Source organism: Micromys minutus (assembly GCF_963924665.1).
Source record: "Micromys minutus genome assembly, chromosome: 1".
Taxonomy (NCBI): domain Eukaryota; kingdom Metazoa; phylum Chordata; class Mammalia; order Rodentia; family Muridae; genus Micromys; species Micromys minutus.
Window position 1 is genome coordinate 243,698,990 of NC_137969.1, and position 19,588 is coordinate 243,718,577.

Below are 19,588 nucleotides of genomic sequence, written 5' to 3' on the forward strand. Positions count from 1 at the left end.
AAAGAAACACTGGTACTACTTGAAAAATTAAAGTGGATGTATAAAGTGTTTAAAATCATGCAAGAAACTAATCTTTCTTAAAGAAAAAACTGAACTCTAATTTCATCAGAGACTAACCACAAAGAACATTTCCTTTCTGAGGCTTCTCTGTATGTTATTAAGATGTTTTTAATGTAGTTGAACATAAAGTTAATTATAAAGTAACACAACATTCCTACAAATAAACAATGGATTTTTCTGTTTAAGTAGTCATTTACCTACGTCTAAATTTCCATGGCACAGAAATATACACCTACGTGTGGAAGGACAAATTCTCAGTCTCTACTGTCCAGTTCAGTCACTTCACCTGCTGTGCTCACGTTCAACAGAGCCGACCTCTTCCTAACGCATCGGCATATTATGAAAGACTCTGTTACCAATATACTTAAGATCCTGTGTTCCCAGTGTTGGCCGAACTGCTTTCTCTGCTACACTGCGTAGTTAAGTATCAAGTCCAATATAGTTTCCACACTATGTCAGTACAAATGCCTGCATGTAGCACTCAATAGTTACTTTTTTAACTTAAGAAAAATTAATTTGCATTGCTGTTTTGTATGTACATCTTTGTTTTCTGTTATTTCTAGTCAGCGTACAAAACAATGGGTTTCATCCTGACATCTTTGTACGTATCATAAACTTTGCTCATGTTCTCTTGTCATATTACTACCCAATAATGATCCCCTCTCTGAAAACAATCATTAAACCCAAAGGACAGTCCAGTGTAAAGCAACATACTCTTGTCTCAGAGGCAATGTAACACATTCAGAGGAATGAGAGATTTATTCACTGAGAGACCCAAGATAGTGTTCAACTGTTGTCTTGTTCTGAGCAAATTAAGTCCCTCTAATCCCCAATTCTTTATTAAACAAAGCCAATAGCTGTTTGTGAATTAATGTTACTTGGGATATAGGAAGTATTTTTTCATTGCTGGGGAGACTCAAGAAAAAAAACCATAAACCCCCAAATACAAGCTTAATAAATCAAGTTACTTATTTTCCTACTTCCAGGATAGAGTGTTTGAGCATTCATAAAAACTAATATTTTTAAAGGTATATGTTACATACATTACAGGCAACTCTATCCATTCACTCAGGTTTTAACAGTGGTAACAGGCAAGGAATTTTACAGCAGAAGCTATGGTAAGTGCTGTAGTCAGAAGCAGACACAGTAGAAGCTGGTGAGACTCTTGGCTCTGTTGGGCATGTAGCACATCTCATTATAGTTTCAGCTGCCATTCCTGAACACGTAGTGTCCTTTAGTGTGTTTCAAGGACCAACTGCACATTCAGAGATTCTAGTTTATCTACCTTTATTCACTTAAGCTTCTGATGTCACGTGTAAGAAATTACTGCAAAATTCAATGCCACAAAAATGTGTCATTGTTTTTGTCTAAGACTTCCAGCAATTACAGTGTCTTAAGATTCTTACCTCTAGTCTTTCATCCATTTAGCTTAGAGTTAAGTTTTGTGTACGTTGTGAGGTATGACCCAATTTCATACTTTATCATATGGCTCCCCAGTTGTTCCAGCACCATTAGTGGAGCAACTGTTCTTCATTATCATGCTTGCTAAAATTCCAGCTGACTGGAAATGTAAGCATTTCTATACTGGAGAAGCACATCAATCACTCACACTGGGCTATTTCACACTGGGGATAAAATCACATATTTTTATGATGAGAGTAGTGTTGCGGGCTTTTTGCTATTGTGGTGGTTTTGTTTGGATGGGTGGTTGGTGGTTTTGGTTTGGTATGGCTCTTGTTTTGGATAAAGTCTCACTATGGCTGAGGCTGGCCTCCAAGTCCTAGACTCAAGCACTTCTCTGTATCTCAGTGGCAGGTGCACAGGTGTGGACCTGGCTTACAATATATTTTGAAGTCATGAAGTGAGTTTTCTATTTTGGTTCTTTTCTTTTTTTAAAACTATTATAGTTCTCCTTAGCTCTCTAAGTTTCTACCTGAATTTTGGGATCACCTTGTTAGTTCTATAAAGAAATGACCTGAAGTTTTGAGAAGAGATGAATGCTAAGTCTGATGTTCAGTTTAGGAATATTGTTGTCCCCAACATTCCATGAATGTGCCATTTTTTTCATTTACATAGGTTACTTTCATCCTTGGAACAATGTGTGAAGTTTTACACTTCTTTATTGCTAAATACTTTATTGGATTTATTCTAAATTAAATGGAACTGTAAGAATATCAAAACTTAGGGCCTGGAGAGATGGCTCAGAGGTTAAGGGCACTTAACCTGCTGCTCTTCTAGGGGTCCTGAGTTCAATCCCAGCAACTATGCAGTGACTCCCAACCATCTGTAATGAGATCTGATACCCTCTTCTGGTGTGACTGAAGAGAGCAACAGTGTACTCACATAAAATAAAATATAATTCTTTTTAAAAAGGAAAGAATATTAAAACTTAGTTGTATCCTGTTCTATATCCTGCAACTCTGTTTAACCTCCTTATTGATCCTAATATTTTAATGAACTCCTTAGGGCTTTATATGATCATGTTATCTTAAGTTTTTCTTCCTACTTTGCAATCTATAGGTCCTCTGTGACCTTTTACAGCCTACACCATTGACTGAAGGGTAAACATAGATATTCATCCTACATTTGATCAGGAGGGACGCATTTGGTCTTTCATCACTAAAGATTATGTTCCCTGTGCTTTGCTTGGTTTTCATATATGTTTCCATCCCATTCAAAAGTTCACTTGCTTGCCTTGTTTAGTCAATGTTTTCCATCATAAATGAATGCTGAGTTTCAGCCAATGTTTTTTCTGTGTTTACTAAGAACACCATACAGTTCGTTTTTCTACTGACATGGTAACTTGAGTCTGGGATTTTAAAATAGTCTTGTATTACTAGAACTAATCCTGCTTAGTCATGCCACATAATCTTTCTTACTTATTCCCGAATTGTTTGGTAGAATTTTGTTGAGTAATTTTGTACTTTATTCATAGGAGATGTTAGTTCATGTTTTCTTGTGATGTTTTTATTTATATACTAAGAAAATAGTGTCCTCAGAGGTCAAGTTTGGAAGTGTTTTCTATTTTTGGAAAATTTTATGAAAAATTTGGTAATAAGTCTTCTTTAAATGTTTAGTTTACATTCACCAATGAAGACACTTGAACTCTGAATTCTCTTCAAGTATGCCTCCACTTCCTGGGCATCTTCACCAACAATAATAACAGGAAGTGTTTCTTCTTGAGGCAATTCAAGTACTCTGCATCATTCTAGGGATTCTTTACTTCACTTCTATTATGTCTGTTTGCTTGCTTTTTAAGCACAAGGTATCACTAAATTGCCTGGGCTAACCTCAACCGTAAATCCTACTGCCTCCGCTCCCTGAGTATTAGGATTATAGCCATGGGCCACTATCCTTGGCTGGGTATTTAGGTTATCTTAATACCCAGTAAACTGTATGTTTTTACTTAATTGTTCATAAAATTCTCTTGTGATTCATTTTAATTCAGAAGTCATACCCTTGGTATCTATCACTCCTGGTCTTATAGATTTATTCCTTAAAAGAAAAAAAAATCTGGTTGACTTAGTTAAAAACTTATTAGTTTTTCTTTTCAAAGACTACTTTTGCTTCCATTGATGTTTCTCTATTGTTTGCATGGTCTCTGTTGAAACTGTCTCCTGGTATTTATTATTTACCGTTCTTCTCTTTGCTTTGAGTTAGTTTGCTCTTTCTTCTGCAATAGCTAAATGTAGAGAGTTGAGTTAATGACCACGATGCTTTAATTCTTCTCTTAAACTTGGGCGACTGCAGCTATACATGTGCCATTTAGCACAGCCTTAGCAGTGCCTCAGAGATTTAAGTAAGTCTCATGTTCATAATCTCTCATTAAATTACTTTCTGGTTGTTCTTCTTTGATACATGTTCTCTTTCAATTTGGGGATGTGTAGTTCATTTGCATCTGTAAGGACTACTGATTTCTATTTGCTATTAATTTCTAACTTTATTATCCTGTACTCAAAGAACACACTTCTTAATGTCTTAAACTCCTTAAATTTCTTGAGGTTTTTATGGTGTAGAATAAAGCCTATTTTAAAGTTTCATATGTACTTTGTTATTGTTCCAAAATATTGTGCACTTTGTTGTTTCCTGTGCTGTTAAAGAGAATCCTATACAAGCCTGTTCTAAGTATAGGTCAAGTGTTGATGTTTGTTTCCTTTTTGATATTTTTCCTATGTTTACAATTATTGAAGTAAGATAGTATTATTGCATTGTCTATTTCTCCTTTCATTTCTTTCAATTTTTGCTTTATATATTTGGTTTATATGCATGTTTATTTATAATCATTATGTTTTGCTAATGTGTTTGGCCCTTTAGACATGGTAAAATGTCCCACAAATTTCTAGTAATATTTTGTTTTGTTATTTTGACCATTTTGTCTGAGATGTGTCTATCTGTCAGTTACCAAAAGAAAACCCAGGAAAAATGGCTAACTGAGGTGTCCATTAGCATACTACAGTTCAAGCTGGCATCTAGGCTCTCTCAGCAAATATCTGTTTCTGAGGCATCCTGGCTGGCATGCTTACCCCCTACCCTGCACCTCCAGGTCAGGGTCCTTGCTTCCCTTCTCCTAGCTTCTCATTCCTATAAAACCCTAACATTTCAGTCATGAACTTTTCTTAGTTTGGTCCATCCCCTTTCTCCTCATAGTCCTCGGCTATTCTCTGGGTCTTCTTTTGTCTTCTCTTCCTCTCTTGCTATACACCCACTCTATCCAGGTTCAGTCTATTGGTCAGGTTGAGTCTACTTTCTCTCTCTGCTTTGGACACTTCCAGATGCCTCTGGCTGTGCTCTCCCTCACGTCTACAATAAAATCCTTCTCCTCACCCATATCTTGGAGGGGTTGGGTCCTCATTTCATTCATCTGGTGTCAAGAGAGGACTACACAAGGCCCCTTACAAGGAGGCATTCCTCCTAAGAAAACCAAGCTGTTGGCAGCCTAAACGTCTCTGCCTAAGGACATATAAACCTGAATCAAATATATTATATTCATCAAATATATGTTGTTACTTATTTAAATGTTTTTCATTTCCTTTGGACCTGACATTATCTATCTTTGTGGCTGCTGTCTGCATGATTTTTCATTTTCCCATCTTTCTCCCATTTAGAATATTTCTATATTTAAAATCTGTAGAGTGGATCTAGAACAGTGGAGATCCAGGGACCCAGGTCTGGTGAGACTGTGCTGCAAGTAGCCAGGCAACAGAGAGGTCTGGGATGAGCGCATGGAAAGTGCTGCCACCTCCCCCACTCCCAATTGGTTCAGGGGAGCAGGAATTCTGCCATAGGGACTCGGTTTTCACCCAGAGGGCCCATGCATGCTGACCAAACACTCAGGCCATCTGCCACTAGGAACAGCGGAGATCCAGGGACACAGGCAAAGGACACAGGAGAGACAGGAACCAATCATTGCCAAGACCACATATAATCACAGACAACAAGATGGCAAGAGGAAAGCTAAAGAACTTACCAAATGGAAACCAAGACAACCTGGCAACACCAGAACCCAGCTCTCCCATCACAGCAAACAGCAGAATGCAAAACACTCCAGAAAAAGAATCAGACCCGAAATCATACCTCAAAATGATGATAGAGATCCTTAAACAAGAACGGGAGAAAAAGCATAAAGAAACAGAAGCTTTTAAAGAAGAAACAAGAAAAACACTCTAAGAAATCAAAGAGCTAAAGGAAAACAGAACCAAAGAGATGAAGGAATTGAAGAAGGAACTTAAAATGAAAATGGAAACAATAAAAAAAACACTAAAAGAGACAACCCCAGAGGTAGAAAACCTAAAAAAGAAATCAGTAGTCACAGATGCAAGCATATCCAACAAACTACAAGAGATGGAAGAGAGAATTTCAGGGGCCGAAGACAACACTGAAAACATAGACAAAACAGTCAGAGAAGATGCAAAAGCCAAAAAGCTCCTAACCCAAAATATCCAGGAGATCCAGGACACAATGAGAAGACCAAAACTAAGGATAATAGGAATAGAAGAGGGTGAAGAATATCAACTAAGAGGCACAGTAAATATCTTCAACAAAATTGAAGAAGAAAACTTACCTACACTTAAGAATGAGATGACCATGAGCATAAAAGAAGCCTACAGAACTCCAAATAGATTGGACCAGAAAAGAAATTCCTCCCGACACATAACAGTCAAAACGCCAAGTACCCAAAGCAAAGAAAGAATATTAAAAGCAGTAAGGGAAAAGGTCATGTAGCATATAAAGGCAGACCAATCAGAATCACACCCAATTTTTCAACAGAGATTATGAAAGCTAGAAGATCCTGGACAGACATGATGCAGACCCTAAGAGAACACAAGTGTCAGCCCAAGCTGCTATACCCAGCAAAACTCTCAATCACCATAGATGGAGAGACCAATATATTTTAGGACAAAACTAAATTTACACAATATCTGACCACAAACCCATCACTACAACAAAGTACATGTGGAAAACCCAATACAAGGAAAGAAACTACATCCTAGTAAAAACAAGAAAATACCTAAACAAGAAAACCAAAAGAAGAAAGACACACAGGCATGATTCTACTTCTAAAAGCAAAAATAGCAGGAAACAGCAACCACTATTCCTTAGTATCTGTTAACATAAATGGACTCAATTCCCCGATAAAAAGATATAGGCTATCAGACTGGATACATAAACAGAATCCAGCATTTTGCTGCATACAGGAATCTCAACTCAGAGACAAAGACAGACACTATCTCAGAGTAAAAGGTTGGGAAAAAACATTCCAAGCAAATGGCCCCAAGAAGCAAGCTGGAGTGGCTATTCTAATATCGAATAAAGTAGATTTTCAACCAAAAGTTATGAAAAAAGACAAGGAAGGACACTTTTTACTCATTACAGGGAAAATTTGTCAAAAGGAACTCTCAATGCTTAGCATATATGCTCCAAATACTAGAGCACTCATATTCATAAAAGAAACCCTACTAAAGCTCAAAAACTACATTGTACCCCACACAATAAGAGTGGGAGACCTCAACACCCCACTTTTATCAATGAACAGATCATGGAAACAGAAACTGAACAAGGATGCAGTGAAACTAGCAGAGGTTATGAACCAATTGGAATTAATAGACATCTATAGAACATTTCATCCTAAAATAAAAGAATACACCTTCTTCTCAGCACCTCATGGCACCTTCTCCAAAATTGACCATATAATCGGTCACAAAACAAGCCTCAATAGATATAAGAAGGTTGAAATACTCCCATGCATCCTTTCAGATCACCATGGTCTAAGGCTGGTCTTTAATAACAAAAAAGACAACAAAAAGCCCATATACACATGGAAACTAAACAATGCTCTATCAAACGATAGCATGGTCAAAGAAGAAATAAAGAAATAAATTAAGGATTTTCTAGAATTTAATAAAAATGAAAACACAACATACCCAAACCTATGGGATGCAATGAAAGTACCAAGAAGAAATATCATAGCTCTGAGTGCTTCCAAAAAGAAACTGGAGAGAGTATACACTAGCAACTTGACAGAACAGTTGAAAGCTCTAGAACAAAAGGAAGCAGATACACCCAAGAAAAATAGACGGCAAGAAATAATCAAACTCAGAGCAGAATTGACCAAATAGAAACAAAAAGAACAATTCAAAGAATCAACAAAACCAAGAGCTGATTCTTTGAGAAAATTAAGATTGATAAACCCTTAGCCAGACTAACTAGAGGGCAAAGAGAGAGTATCCAAATTAACAGAATCAGAAAGGAAAGTGGAGAAATAACAACTGAAACTGAGGAAATTCAAGAAATCATCAGATCATACTACAGAAGCCTATACTCAACAAAGCTGGAAAGTCTGGAAGAAATGGGTGAATTCCTAGACAGATACCAGATACTAAAGTTAAACCAGGACCAGGTAAACCATCTAAATAATCCCATAACACCTGAAGAAATAGAAGAGGTCATCAAAAGCCTCCCAACCAAAAAAAGACCTGGTCCAGATGGGTTCAGTGCAGAATTCTATCAGACATTTATTAACGACCTAATACCAATACTCTCCAAACTATTCCGCAAAATAGAGTCAGATGGAACACTACCTAACTCATATTTCGAGGCCACAATAACCCTTGTTTCTAAACTACACAAAGACCCTTCAAGGAACGAGAACTTAAGACCAATCTCACTTACGAACACTGATGCAAAAATACTCAACAAAATCCTTGCAAATCGAATCCAAGAACACAGCAAAATGATCATTCACCATGATCAAGTAGGCTTCATCCCTGGGATGCAGGGATGGTTTAACATAAGGAAATCCATCAACATAATCCACCATATAAACAAACTCAAAGAAAAAAAAACACATGGTCACCTTGCTAGATCCTGAGAAAGCATTTGACAAAATTCAACACCTCTTCATGATAAAATTCTTGGAAAGAACAGGAATCCAAGGCCCATACCTAAACATAATAAAAGCAATATACAGCAAACCAACAGCCAACAGCAAACTTAACAGTGGGAAACTTGAAGCAATCCCACTAAAATCAGGGACTCGACAAGGCTGCCCACTCTCCCCCTACTTATTCAACATAGTACTGGAAGTCCTGGCCGGAGCAATTAGACAGCAAAAGGAAATCAAAGCGTTACAAATTGGAAAGGAAGAAGTAAAAACATCACTGTTTGCAGATGACATGATAGTGTACGTAAGTGACCACAACAATTTCACCAGAGAACTTCTACAGCTGGTAAACAAGTTCAGCAAAGTGGCTGGATATAAAATTAACTCAAACAAATCAGTAGCCTTCCTATACTCAAAGGACGAACATGCAGAGAAAAAAATTAGGGAAAAGGTACCCTTCACAATAGTCACAAACAATATGAAATACCTTGGTGTGACTCTAACTAAGCAAGTGATCTGTATGACAAGAACTTCAAACCTCTAAAGAAGGAAATCGAGGAAGATCTCAGAAAATGAAAAGATCTCCCATGCTCATGGATTGGAAGGATCAACATTGTAAAAATGGCCATCTTACCAAAAGCAATCTACAGATTCAATGCAATTCCCATCAAAATTCCAACCCAATTCTTCATATGGTTGAAAAGAACAATGTGCAATTTCATCTGGAATAACAAAAGACCTAGAATAGCGAAATCCATCCTCAACAACAAAAAAACATTTGCAGGACTCACCATCCCTGACCTCAAACTATATTACAAGGCAATTGTGTTAAAAACTGCATGGTACTGGTTCAGACATAGGTACGTGGATCACTGGAATAAAATAGAAGATCCAGAAATGAGCCCTCACATATATGGTCACTTGATTTTTGACAAAGGAGCTGTAAACATTCAATGGAAAAAGTATAGCCTCTTCAACAAATGGTGCTGGTTCAACTGGCACTCAGCATGCAGAAGAATGAAAATAGACCCTTTCTTATCTCCTTGTACAAAGCTCAAGTTCAAGTGGATCAAAGATCTTCACATTAAACCAGGTACACTGAAACTATTAGAAGAGAAAGTAGGGGAGAACACATAGGCACAGGACAAAATTTCCTGAACAGAACACCAATGGCTTGAGCTCTAAGGTCAAATATCGACAAATGGGACTCAATGAGATTGCAAAGTTTCTGTAAGGCTAAGGGCACTGTCAAGAAAACAAAACGGCAGCCAACAGATTGGGAAAAAATCTCTACCAACCCCACATCTGACCGAGGCCTAATATCCAAGGTACAAAAAGAACTCAAGAAGTTAGATACCAGAGAATCAAACAATCCTATTAAAAATGGGGTACAGAGCTAAACAAAAAGTTCTCAATTGAGGAATATCGAATGGCTGAGAAACATCTAAGGAAGTGCTTGACATCATTAGCCATCAGGGAAATGCAAATCAAAACAACCCTGAGATTCCACCTCACACCAGTCAGAATGTCTAAGGTCAAAAATTCAGATGACAGCAGATACTGGCGAGGATGTGGAGAAAGAGGAATACTTTTCCACTGTTGGTGGGGTTGTAAACTGGTACAACCACTCTGGAAATCAGTCTGGCGGTTCCTCAGAAAATTGGACATAGTACTACCTGAAGACCCAGTTATTCCACTTCTGGGCATATACCCCAGAGATGCTCCAACATACAACAAAGACACATGCTCCACAATGTTCATAGTAGCCCTATTTATAATAGCCAGAAGCTGAAAAGAACCCAGATGTCCTTCAGTAGATGAATGGATACAAAAATTGTGGTATATTTACACAATGGAGTACTACTCAGCTATCAGAAACAACAACTCTATGAAATTCTTAAGAAAATGGATGCATCTAGAGAATATCATCCTGAGTGAGGTAACCCAGTCACAAAAGAACAGATATAATATGCAGTCACTGATAACTGGATACTAACCCCGGAAATCTCTGAACACCCCAGAAACAACTTACAGACTATATGAAGTTCAAGAAAAACAAAGACCAAAAAAAAAAAAAAAAAAAAAAAAAGAAAGAAAAAGAAAAAAAGAAAAGAAAGAAAGAAAACAATTAAAATCATTATGCTTAATCTTTACACACCAAGAAAACTTTGACTATTTCCAGGTTACATCTTGTTTTACATGTACTTTATGCTCATTGTAACTAGTAAGATTTTAAGACATACTATCAAACCTTTAAAAAAAAAATCAAGTTCTCACAAAAATGTATTCATATACTTTTATGCAAAAATGCTTAAAATCTGTACATTTATCTTTGTTTTTTTAAATAAAGTTGTTCAATTAAAAAATCTGTAGAGTGTCTCCTTTTAACATCCCACAGTTCAAATTTTTTATCTTTTTTTACATAAGTCTGACAATTTCTGCTTTTTAGCTAGAATAGTTAGCTATTTGTACTTAGTGTTGCTAGATTACAGCTAGATTTGTATTTGTCATTTTACATATACCACTTTTTGTTCCTCTGTTGTTTTTATTTCTGTATTTTCATTGGATATATATTAATATATATTGTATATAATTTTAAAAGGACTTTTTTATGTTCTCTTGTTAGCTTTCTATATATTGACATGGTAGCATGTAAAACAGTACTGCTAATCAGCTCTATCCTCACTCAATGTTACACAGTACAAGTGTTCACAGTTGGTGCTCTGAATCGTATCGATTCCACATCTATGAATTCAATGAGCTGCAGGTTGAAAATATTTGGGATGAAGTTTGTGTCTGACCTGAACTTGTAGAGTTTTGTTTTTTATTCTGTAGAAAACACAATATAACAACTATCTGCACTGTGTAAGCTATCTAGAAAAGCAATGAGCAATCTAGAAAAAAATTTAGTATATTCAGTAGAACACATACAAGTTATATACAATGCTACAAACCACTTTGTAAAGGAGACAAGCATTTGCTGACTCTTGTCTGTAAATAGAGACTATGTCCCCAAACCTCTATCCCCAAGAGCACTGAGGGCAACTATATGTTCCACATCTAAAAGGATGCCTTGATTATTACATTTTTTCTCTGCAAGTACATATTTATAGTTTGTCATATCAGTCTTCCAAATTATTTTTTATTTTCTTATTTTTTTTCCTTTTTTTTTTTTTTTTTTTTTTTTTGGTGGAGATCCAAATTATGAACTGATCCCAACTCCCTTAGGCCATCCTGGCAGGATGTGTTTGCTTTGTCTTGAGCCTGTCTCACATGGTAGTCCAGGTTGCCCTTAAACTCGTGGTGATTCTGCTGACTTATACTTCTGAATGTTGAAATTTCGAGTATAAGCCACATACTCAGCTTGGCTTGTTTTTATTGTTTTGGATTTTTCCTTATTTAATAGCTTGGCCTGGCAATTTAATCAAGTCTCTTTGATCTGTAAAATAAGACCTCCAATGTTGTGTCTCAGAGAACAGAGCCCTGGGAATTTGAACAAATTTCCCTCACTGGCTAGGTTCTCTGCCTCTGCTAGTATTACAAACAGCTGCTAGGCTTCACTAATTGCTATTTGATTGCTCAATTGTTTCCAATAATTCTCTGGGGCACTAATTGTTCCACAGCCTGGTCCAATAAATTCAGGCTCTTAAATAAGTAGTCTGAGGACAGTGTTTGAGCTCTATTCTTACCCCAGGAGGGATTTTAAAACTACCTACATCCAAAGATTCCCAAATTGCCACAATGTAGTTACCATACCCTGCACAATCCCCACTATACCCTAATGCACACTCTGTCTCAAATAGTCAGCTTTGTTAGTGAATGCTTAAGATTTCTCTGTTCTTACAGTCACTGATAATGGGATACTAACCCCAGAAAGCTCTGAACACCCCAGAAACAACTCACAGACTATACGAAGTTCAAGAAAAAAAAAGAAAGAAAATGAAAAACCATTATGCTTAATCTTTACACACCAAGAAAACTTTGACTAATTCCAGGTTATATCTTGTTTTACATGTACTTTATGCTCATTGTAACTAGTAAGATCTTAATGCACACTATCAATCCTTTAAAAAAAACAAGTACTGACAAAAATGTATTCGTATACTTTTATGCAAAAATGCTTGAAATCTGTACATTTATCTTTGTTTTTTAAAATAAAGTTGTTCAACTAAAAAAAATTTTTCTCTGTTCTTATGAACTACCTCTTCCGTTGGCAAAACTAAAACCTCCTTAGGACAGTGGCCAGATTCTCTTGAAGTGACAGTCCTGCTTAGCTTCCCTTTAACATCATGGAACCCCACCCTAAAAATAGAGCAGAACTAGGGTGACCATAGCTCTACACTTAGCCTCCTGAGCCAGCACAGAGTTTGCACCCTAGTAGTATGAGGTGTTAGAGGAAGAAATCCTCCACTTCTCAGATATTTTAGTTATTCTCCATGTTTTCTTTTTATAGAGCTGGATTTTTATTGCTATTGTTGAGATCAGACTGCTCTAAGTTTTGACATACTATTAAAAACTTTCTTAAGGCTGGGCCTTGCCCTAAGAGTCTCCATTTTACAGGCCTCGTCTGACTCCATTTTAAGTGCAAACACTGTGGCAAGATAACTCCTTATCAAGGAAATGGTTCAGCTGGCCAAGTCCTGCACAAGCATGAGGACTGATGTTAGATCTCAGCATCAGGTAAAAAGGCAGGCAAAGCAGAGCATGCCTGGAACTCCAGCACAGGGAGAAGGGTGGAAATGGGGAGACAGACAGACAGATACCTGACACTCACTGGTTGGTTAGCCTAGACAAAAAAAAAAAAAAGTCTAAAAACAATTGAGGAAAATGCCCAAGGTTGACATCTGGCTTCTACATGCATACACACTTGAATCTGTACACGTACGATAACATGTGCACACACACACAACCACACACCAATTTTAAAAGTACTATCTCTCCAGAATTACCTTCAAAGCACAAAATTAATTTATTCATAAAAGCAGAACAAATACATGGGCATAATTTAAAAAAAAAAAAAAAAAACAGCAGGAAAACTGCCCCTGAGAACTTACTGAGCATAGCAGACTTTGGAAGAGGTGTGTTTACAATGCTCCCATCTGGACCCTATAAAGAGAGGCTATCAAAAGCCCTCACCAACCTGCTATCTGACTATTCAGTGTACATATCAAGGGACTGAATTCCCAATTTCTCTGGCACCTCGGGTGAGCTCTGTCCCCAATGCTGACTGGGCCTACTCAAGGCCTAGTCTAGATCTGGTTCTGCACTTTATCTTTAGAGCCTCCAGGATCTTACACTTTGTCTGGGCAGCTCCACTTTACCCCGAGACTCCTTATGGCTAGACTTTGAAGCTATAGTGCCAGCAAAGCTCCTGGTGAGGTCTTAGTCTCTTACATACCTGTGGTGAGTCTCTTTGTACATTTTATCTTAATAAATAACTTGTGGAGGGGTAGTTTGAAAGTATATAGCTACCCTAGCCCTCATTAAACATTTAGTTCTTTAGTTATATCTGAATAAATTCATGGTTTCTCATTTTATTCAAGAGGTCAGAATGTACCACTGTTAGTTACCAAGCTCTAGATCCAGAAACCATGGGACAAGACTAGATCCAGAAGAATATACAGAAAATCATTATAGGAACATCAGCTTGAGCCAAATGGGAGATACTGACCAAGAGCAAATCAAGCCAGTGGCTCCCTGAACAGAGAAAGGAGTAGTTCATTTTAGGACAAGTTGCTGGAAAAGGTCCCCATCCAGGCACTTCATGAAAATAAGACTATCCAGTCAGAATGGTTAATATCCAAGCTTAGCTGGAGATAGTTTATGAGTTACCTTTAACATGCAAGGCCCTTGTTTGTGGCTGTGATAGTGGGGCCAAAGTTAACCTGTAACTCCCAACTGCCCAAGGACAGATAACTTCTTGGAATGCTGAGAGCTGTAGTTTTTGGGAAAAAATAAGCCACATGATTTTTATTCCCCTTAAAAACTTTGTTTGATCCATCTGCACTAGATGTGCTTGACCACATGTAGGCAGGTGGTGCATAGGCAGAAAGTATATTAGGATGGATACTTGTTCCTGACTAAAGCTGATGGGAAATGCAATGAATTGTGGGTTTTGCCTTTTTAAGCCTCTGCAAATTGTGACTTGTGGCCCTTACCTGGGAAACCAAGGGTGGACCTGGCCAGTATTTAATTAAGGTATGCTTCAAATTTGGCTCAAAACTGTGGAACAATATTTTTCTCTCATGAATCTTAGGGTCAATGTAGAGAGCCGTTTGTGCCGCACCCAAACATGGCGCCGGCTTCCCGCCGAGGACTCAGCAAACAGAGCTGTTGCCCAGCCAAGAGACTTAGAGCGCATGTGCCACATACGTCATAGCCCGCTCTCGGGGCATACTAATGAGCTACTGGAGAGTACACCAATCAGGTAGCAACACGAGTCTCGTGGGCATATAAAAGCAGTGCATTTCTCTCCCACGTGGAGTCCCCTGCTCAGACTATTGTACAATAAAGGTTGTTCGCAGAAGAATCCTGTTGTTGCATGCCTTTTCCTGCGGGCGGGACGTGGGGCGCGCGACAAGTGGTGCCGAAACCCGGGAAGCGCTTCAGTGGATTCAGAACTGCGAAAAGGTAAATGGTAAGCTCCGAGAGACATGTCTCTCTTTGGATTTTACGGGGTGCCAAAAGAGCGTGCCAAAAACTTAGGCATGTCTCTTCTTGGATTTTCTCCGGAAGTAGAAGGGTTATTGCTTGCATTTGTGGTAACTGTTGTAACATTACTGTTGTGGAAGTTATCTAGACAGAAAGTTATCATGCAGCACCAAGAGGGTGGGTCAGAAACGGAGCATAATGAAAAAGAGAGCGCGCAAGAAAAAAGTAAAAGAGGTAGGCTCCGAGAGGCATGTTCAAAACAAGTCAGAAACGGAGGGAATTCAAAGGAGGAAAGACCGCCGGGAGAAGAGAGGATTGTGCCCCGGGAAACGAAGTACAAGTTTCCTGGAGAGGATACTTTGTATCCGCTAAAAGAGCAAAAAGCTTTAGAGCTGGCAGAAGAAAAATTAGAGGATGAATTATTTGAATCTGTGGAGGAAGATTTAGAGGAGGAGGCAACAGAATGTGAAGCGGAGCGGTTTCAGCCCGGACGGAGAACTCCTGTAGCACAACCGAAAGCTCGTAAAGCAGCCGCCGCCTCTGTTCCTCCGCCTCACTCAGAGAGGAAGTGTGAGTTCTCCTTTTGTACTCCGGAGACATGCCATACCATCAGGCAAATGTTTCCCTTGTTTGAGGATGATCACTGCCTCGAACAAAAGCAAGTTAAAGAGTTGGCAAAGTCAGTCCAAACTAATAGAGTCACTGCTAATTATACAAAAAACCTGGATAGGCTGATGCCACCTTGATTGCCAGTCGCTGGCCTATTTCCCAGCCAAAGGGTAATTTGTTTATTCCAGCCCAACCTAAGTGGTCACCTTTCTGTACAGGAAGAAGAGATTCAGCCCTGTATCCTTGGATTGGCTGTCAAACTCGGGGTGTATGTTGGGCAGTTAAGGGCCCTCAAATATATGGGGCAACCAGCTCCCCAGTAGTCTGGGAGCAGGAAAACCCCCGCAGAGAGCCACTCCAGGTTCTGCGGGATTGGACCTCCGTGCCACCACCAAAATTGTCCTGACCCCACAAATGGGAGTTCAACCTATCCCTTGTGACTTTCATAGGCCATTACCGGCTAATACAATAGGGCTGCTTTTGGGACAGTCATCTGCCACCCTTAAAGTTTTGGTAGTACACCCTGTGGTGATTGATCAAAATTATAAAGGCCAACTAAAGATCATGTGCTCTTCCCCAGAGGGGTTTGTTTCCCATCTCCGCAGGAGATCGGATTGCTGAATTGCTCATCCTCCCCAATTGTCCTGCCCAATTTGCATCAAACCGGGTGAGAAGGGAGAACAAAGGGAGAAGAGGGAACAAAGGCTTCAGTTCTTCAGGAACTGACTTAGCATATCAGTAGATTTGAATACTCGACCAACCTTGAATTTGGAGATTGAGGAAAAATTTTTTGAAGGACTTTTAGACACAGGGGCAGACAAAAACATCATATCTACTAGGTGGTGGCCTGCTAAGTGGCCAGTTAATCAATCTTCCCATTCTTTACGAGGCCTTGGCTATGAAGCCAGTCCTGCTATTAGTTCTAAATTATTAAAATGGAAAGCCCCTGAGGGATAAAAAGGAACTTTTACGTATGTCCTTCCACTACCGGTTAATCTATGGGGAAGAGACATTCTAACAAAACTAGGTCTTAAACTTATGAATAATTATTCCCTGCCTGCACAAAAGATAATGACTAATATGGGGTATATCCCCAAAAGAGACATTGGCAAATAGATGTCACCCATGTTCCCTCCTTCGGAAAATTAAAATATGTACATGTGTCCATTGATACTTGCTCAGGAGTTATCTTTGCTTCTCCTTTATCAGGAGAAAAGGCTTCTCATGTTATTACTCATTGTCTTGAAGCGTGGAGTGTATGGGACATACCTAAAGTGTTAAAAATGGATAATGGTCCTGCCTATACCTCAGCAAAATTCAAGAAATTTTGCCATCACATGGGAGTTTCACTCCTGACAGGATTGCCTTATAATCCTCAGGGTCAAGGCATCATTGAACGTGCTCATCGCACCCTAAAGGTTTATTTAAACAAACAAAAAAGGGGAATTGAAGAGGTGCCTCCCACACCCAAAATGGCCATTTCTACTATACTTCTTACCTTAAATTTTTAAAATTTGGATGCTCATGGCCATTCAGCTGCCGAGCACCATGGACAATGGCCTGTGCCACCTAAAGAGTTAGTAAAATGGAAAGATGTCCTCACTGGTAATTGGAAAGGCCCGGATCCTATTTTAATATGATCCAGGGGAGCTATTTGTGTTTTTCCACAGGAAGAAAAAAAGCCCCATTTGGATCCCAGAACGTCTAACACGTCGAGTGCTACCAGAACAAGAAGCTGTTCCACCTGCTTCTGATGAGCCTGTCCTGCATGACGATTCAAGCGGAACCGAGTTGGGAGATTCTGCCGGTGTTTCCACAACCGATGCCCAGTCGCCTTAATGCAAAACTTTTTCCTCCTTTGTTTGACACCATTAAAACCTTTGAGGTACCATACTTGCCCATAGACATAGAGATAGCAGGGTTAGGGGATTATAGAACTCTTGCCTTATCAAGTAATTTTTGGCATGCTTTTGTGCAGAGGGACTGTGTTTCTGCTCTAGATGGTGTGCAAACTCTGTACTCAACAATAACGTGACAAAGTGGTCATAGCACAAGCTCTTGCTGCACTCGAAATGGGCACCTCTCCCTCTGTTTGGCTTAGTATGCTTAAGGAAAATGTTGGGTCTGTGTATGGATAGCCCCTGCACCCTGAGCCTTCGAGGCATTGCACCAGGAATGGGTATCCTACACAAAGGCAGCCTTTGCACCCTGCAGGGCTCGTTCCCATTGCACGCAGGAAGGTGCCTTACCCAAAATTATAAGATATGCTTTAGGAAAAGTGTTGGGTCTGTGTATGGATAGCTCTTGCACCCTGAGCCTTTGAGGCATTGCACCAAGAATGGGTATCCTACACGTAGGCAGCCTTTGCACCCTGCAGGGCTTGTTCCCATTGCACGCAGGAAGGTGCCTTACCCAAAATTATTGCTGATCATGGTCTTGAACCCTCAAGGTCCAACAAGAGCCTAGTGGTTGACCGGCCATGTTTTTATTTAAGAAAGAAGGGGGAAATGTAGAGAGCCATTTGTGCCGTACCCAAACATGGCGCCGGCTTCCTGCCGAGGACTCAGCAAACAGAGCTGTTGCCCAGCCAAGAGACTTAGAGCGCATGCGCCACATACATCATAGCCCGCTCTCGGGGCATACTAATGAGCTACTGGAGAGTGCACCAATCAGGTAGCGACACGAGTCTCCTGGGCATATATAAGCAGTGCATTTCTCTCCCATGTGGAGTCCCCTGCTCAGAGTATTGTACAATAAAGGTTGTTCGCAGAAGAATCCTGTTGTTGCATGCCTTTTCCTGCCGGCGGGACGTGGGGCGCACAACAGGTCAATAGTAAGTTTGATCTATTTTAAGATCTGGGGACATTATATGAGTCCTCTGTTTCATTATATAAAGCTGCTGGCTTTGCTGTGAAAACATAAAGTCAATATGAGACTATGAGGCCCCTTTTCAAAATCAATCTCTCTCTCTCTCCCTCTCTCTCCCTCTCTCTCCCTCTCTCTCCCTCTCCCTCCCTCTCCCTCTCCCTCTCCCTCTCTCTCTCTCTCTCTCTCTCTCTCTCTCTCTCTCTCTCTCTCTCTCTACCTACCTACCTACCTATCTATCTACCTACCTACCTATCTATCTCTCTATCTATCTATCTGAGACAGGGTCTCACTATGTGACCCTAACAGGCTAGCCTTTAACTCAGAGAACTGCCTGCCTCTGCATCCTGAGTGCTAAGATCCCCTCTTCTTACCAGCTTTCTCCTCCTCCATCCCTCCCTCCCCTTCTGTCTGTCTCCCTCTCTTTGTGTATGTCTATGAGTGGGGGGGGGGTACACACATGCATGCATGTACATTTAGGTGCCTATGAAACTCAGAAATTTCTCTGGAACTGAATTCTAGGTAGATGTACTTTGTGAGTTCTAACTAAAATAAAGGTCCTCTGCCACACTAGTACAGCTCTTAACTGCTAAGCAATAGCTCCATCCCTGGATATGATGGTTACTGCTAAAGCATGCTCCTTCCAGAATTTTGACTAAAATTTTGTTGTGTTTACCAAGTCTAAACACCTTGAGAGTGAGAAGCTACTGCCTTCCAGGACCTGCTTAAGTAGTTGGGTGACCCTTCCAGTACTCACCTATTCCCTTGTTTGCAGAAATCTCCTTTTCCATAACCAACAGCTCCTCTATTGGCCACGAAGCACCATTTCTAACTCCTTAGCCCTGTAATACTTTACCTCTCAACTACATTTTGAGCTCTGGGGTGGCCTTTGGAGGAAACTATATAGATGAATGCAGTAATTAAAAAACATACTTCTTTGATATTAAGATAATAAAAAGGCTACAGCCTTTATCAACTATAATCCAAATCCACCTTTAAAACTTTATTATTACTGTGTGTACA

General features: G+C 39.5%; 1 protein-coding gene across 2 annotated transcripts in view; it reads right to left on the minus strand.

The window, feature by feature from the left end:
- Positions 1-19,588, minus strand: part of RPS6KA5 (ribosomal protein S6 kinase A5) — a 172,800-nt gene that overhangs the window by 62,646 nt on the left and 90,566 nt on the right. The window lies entirely within an intron of this gene.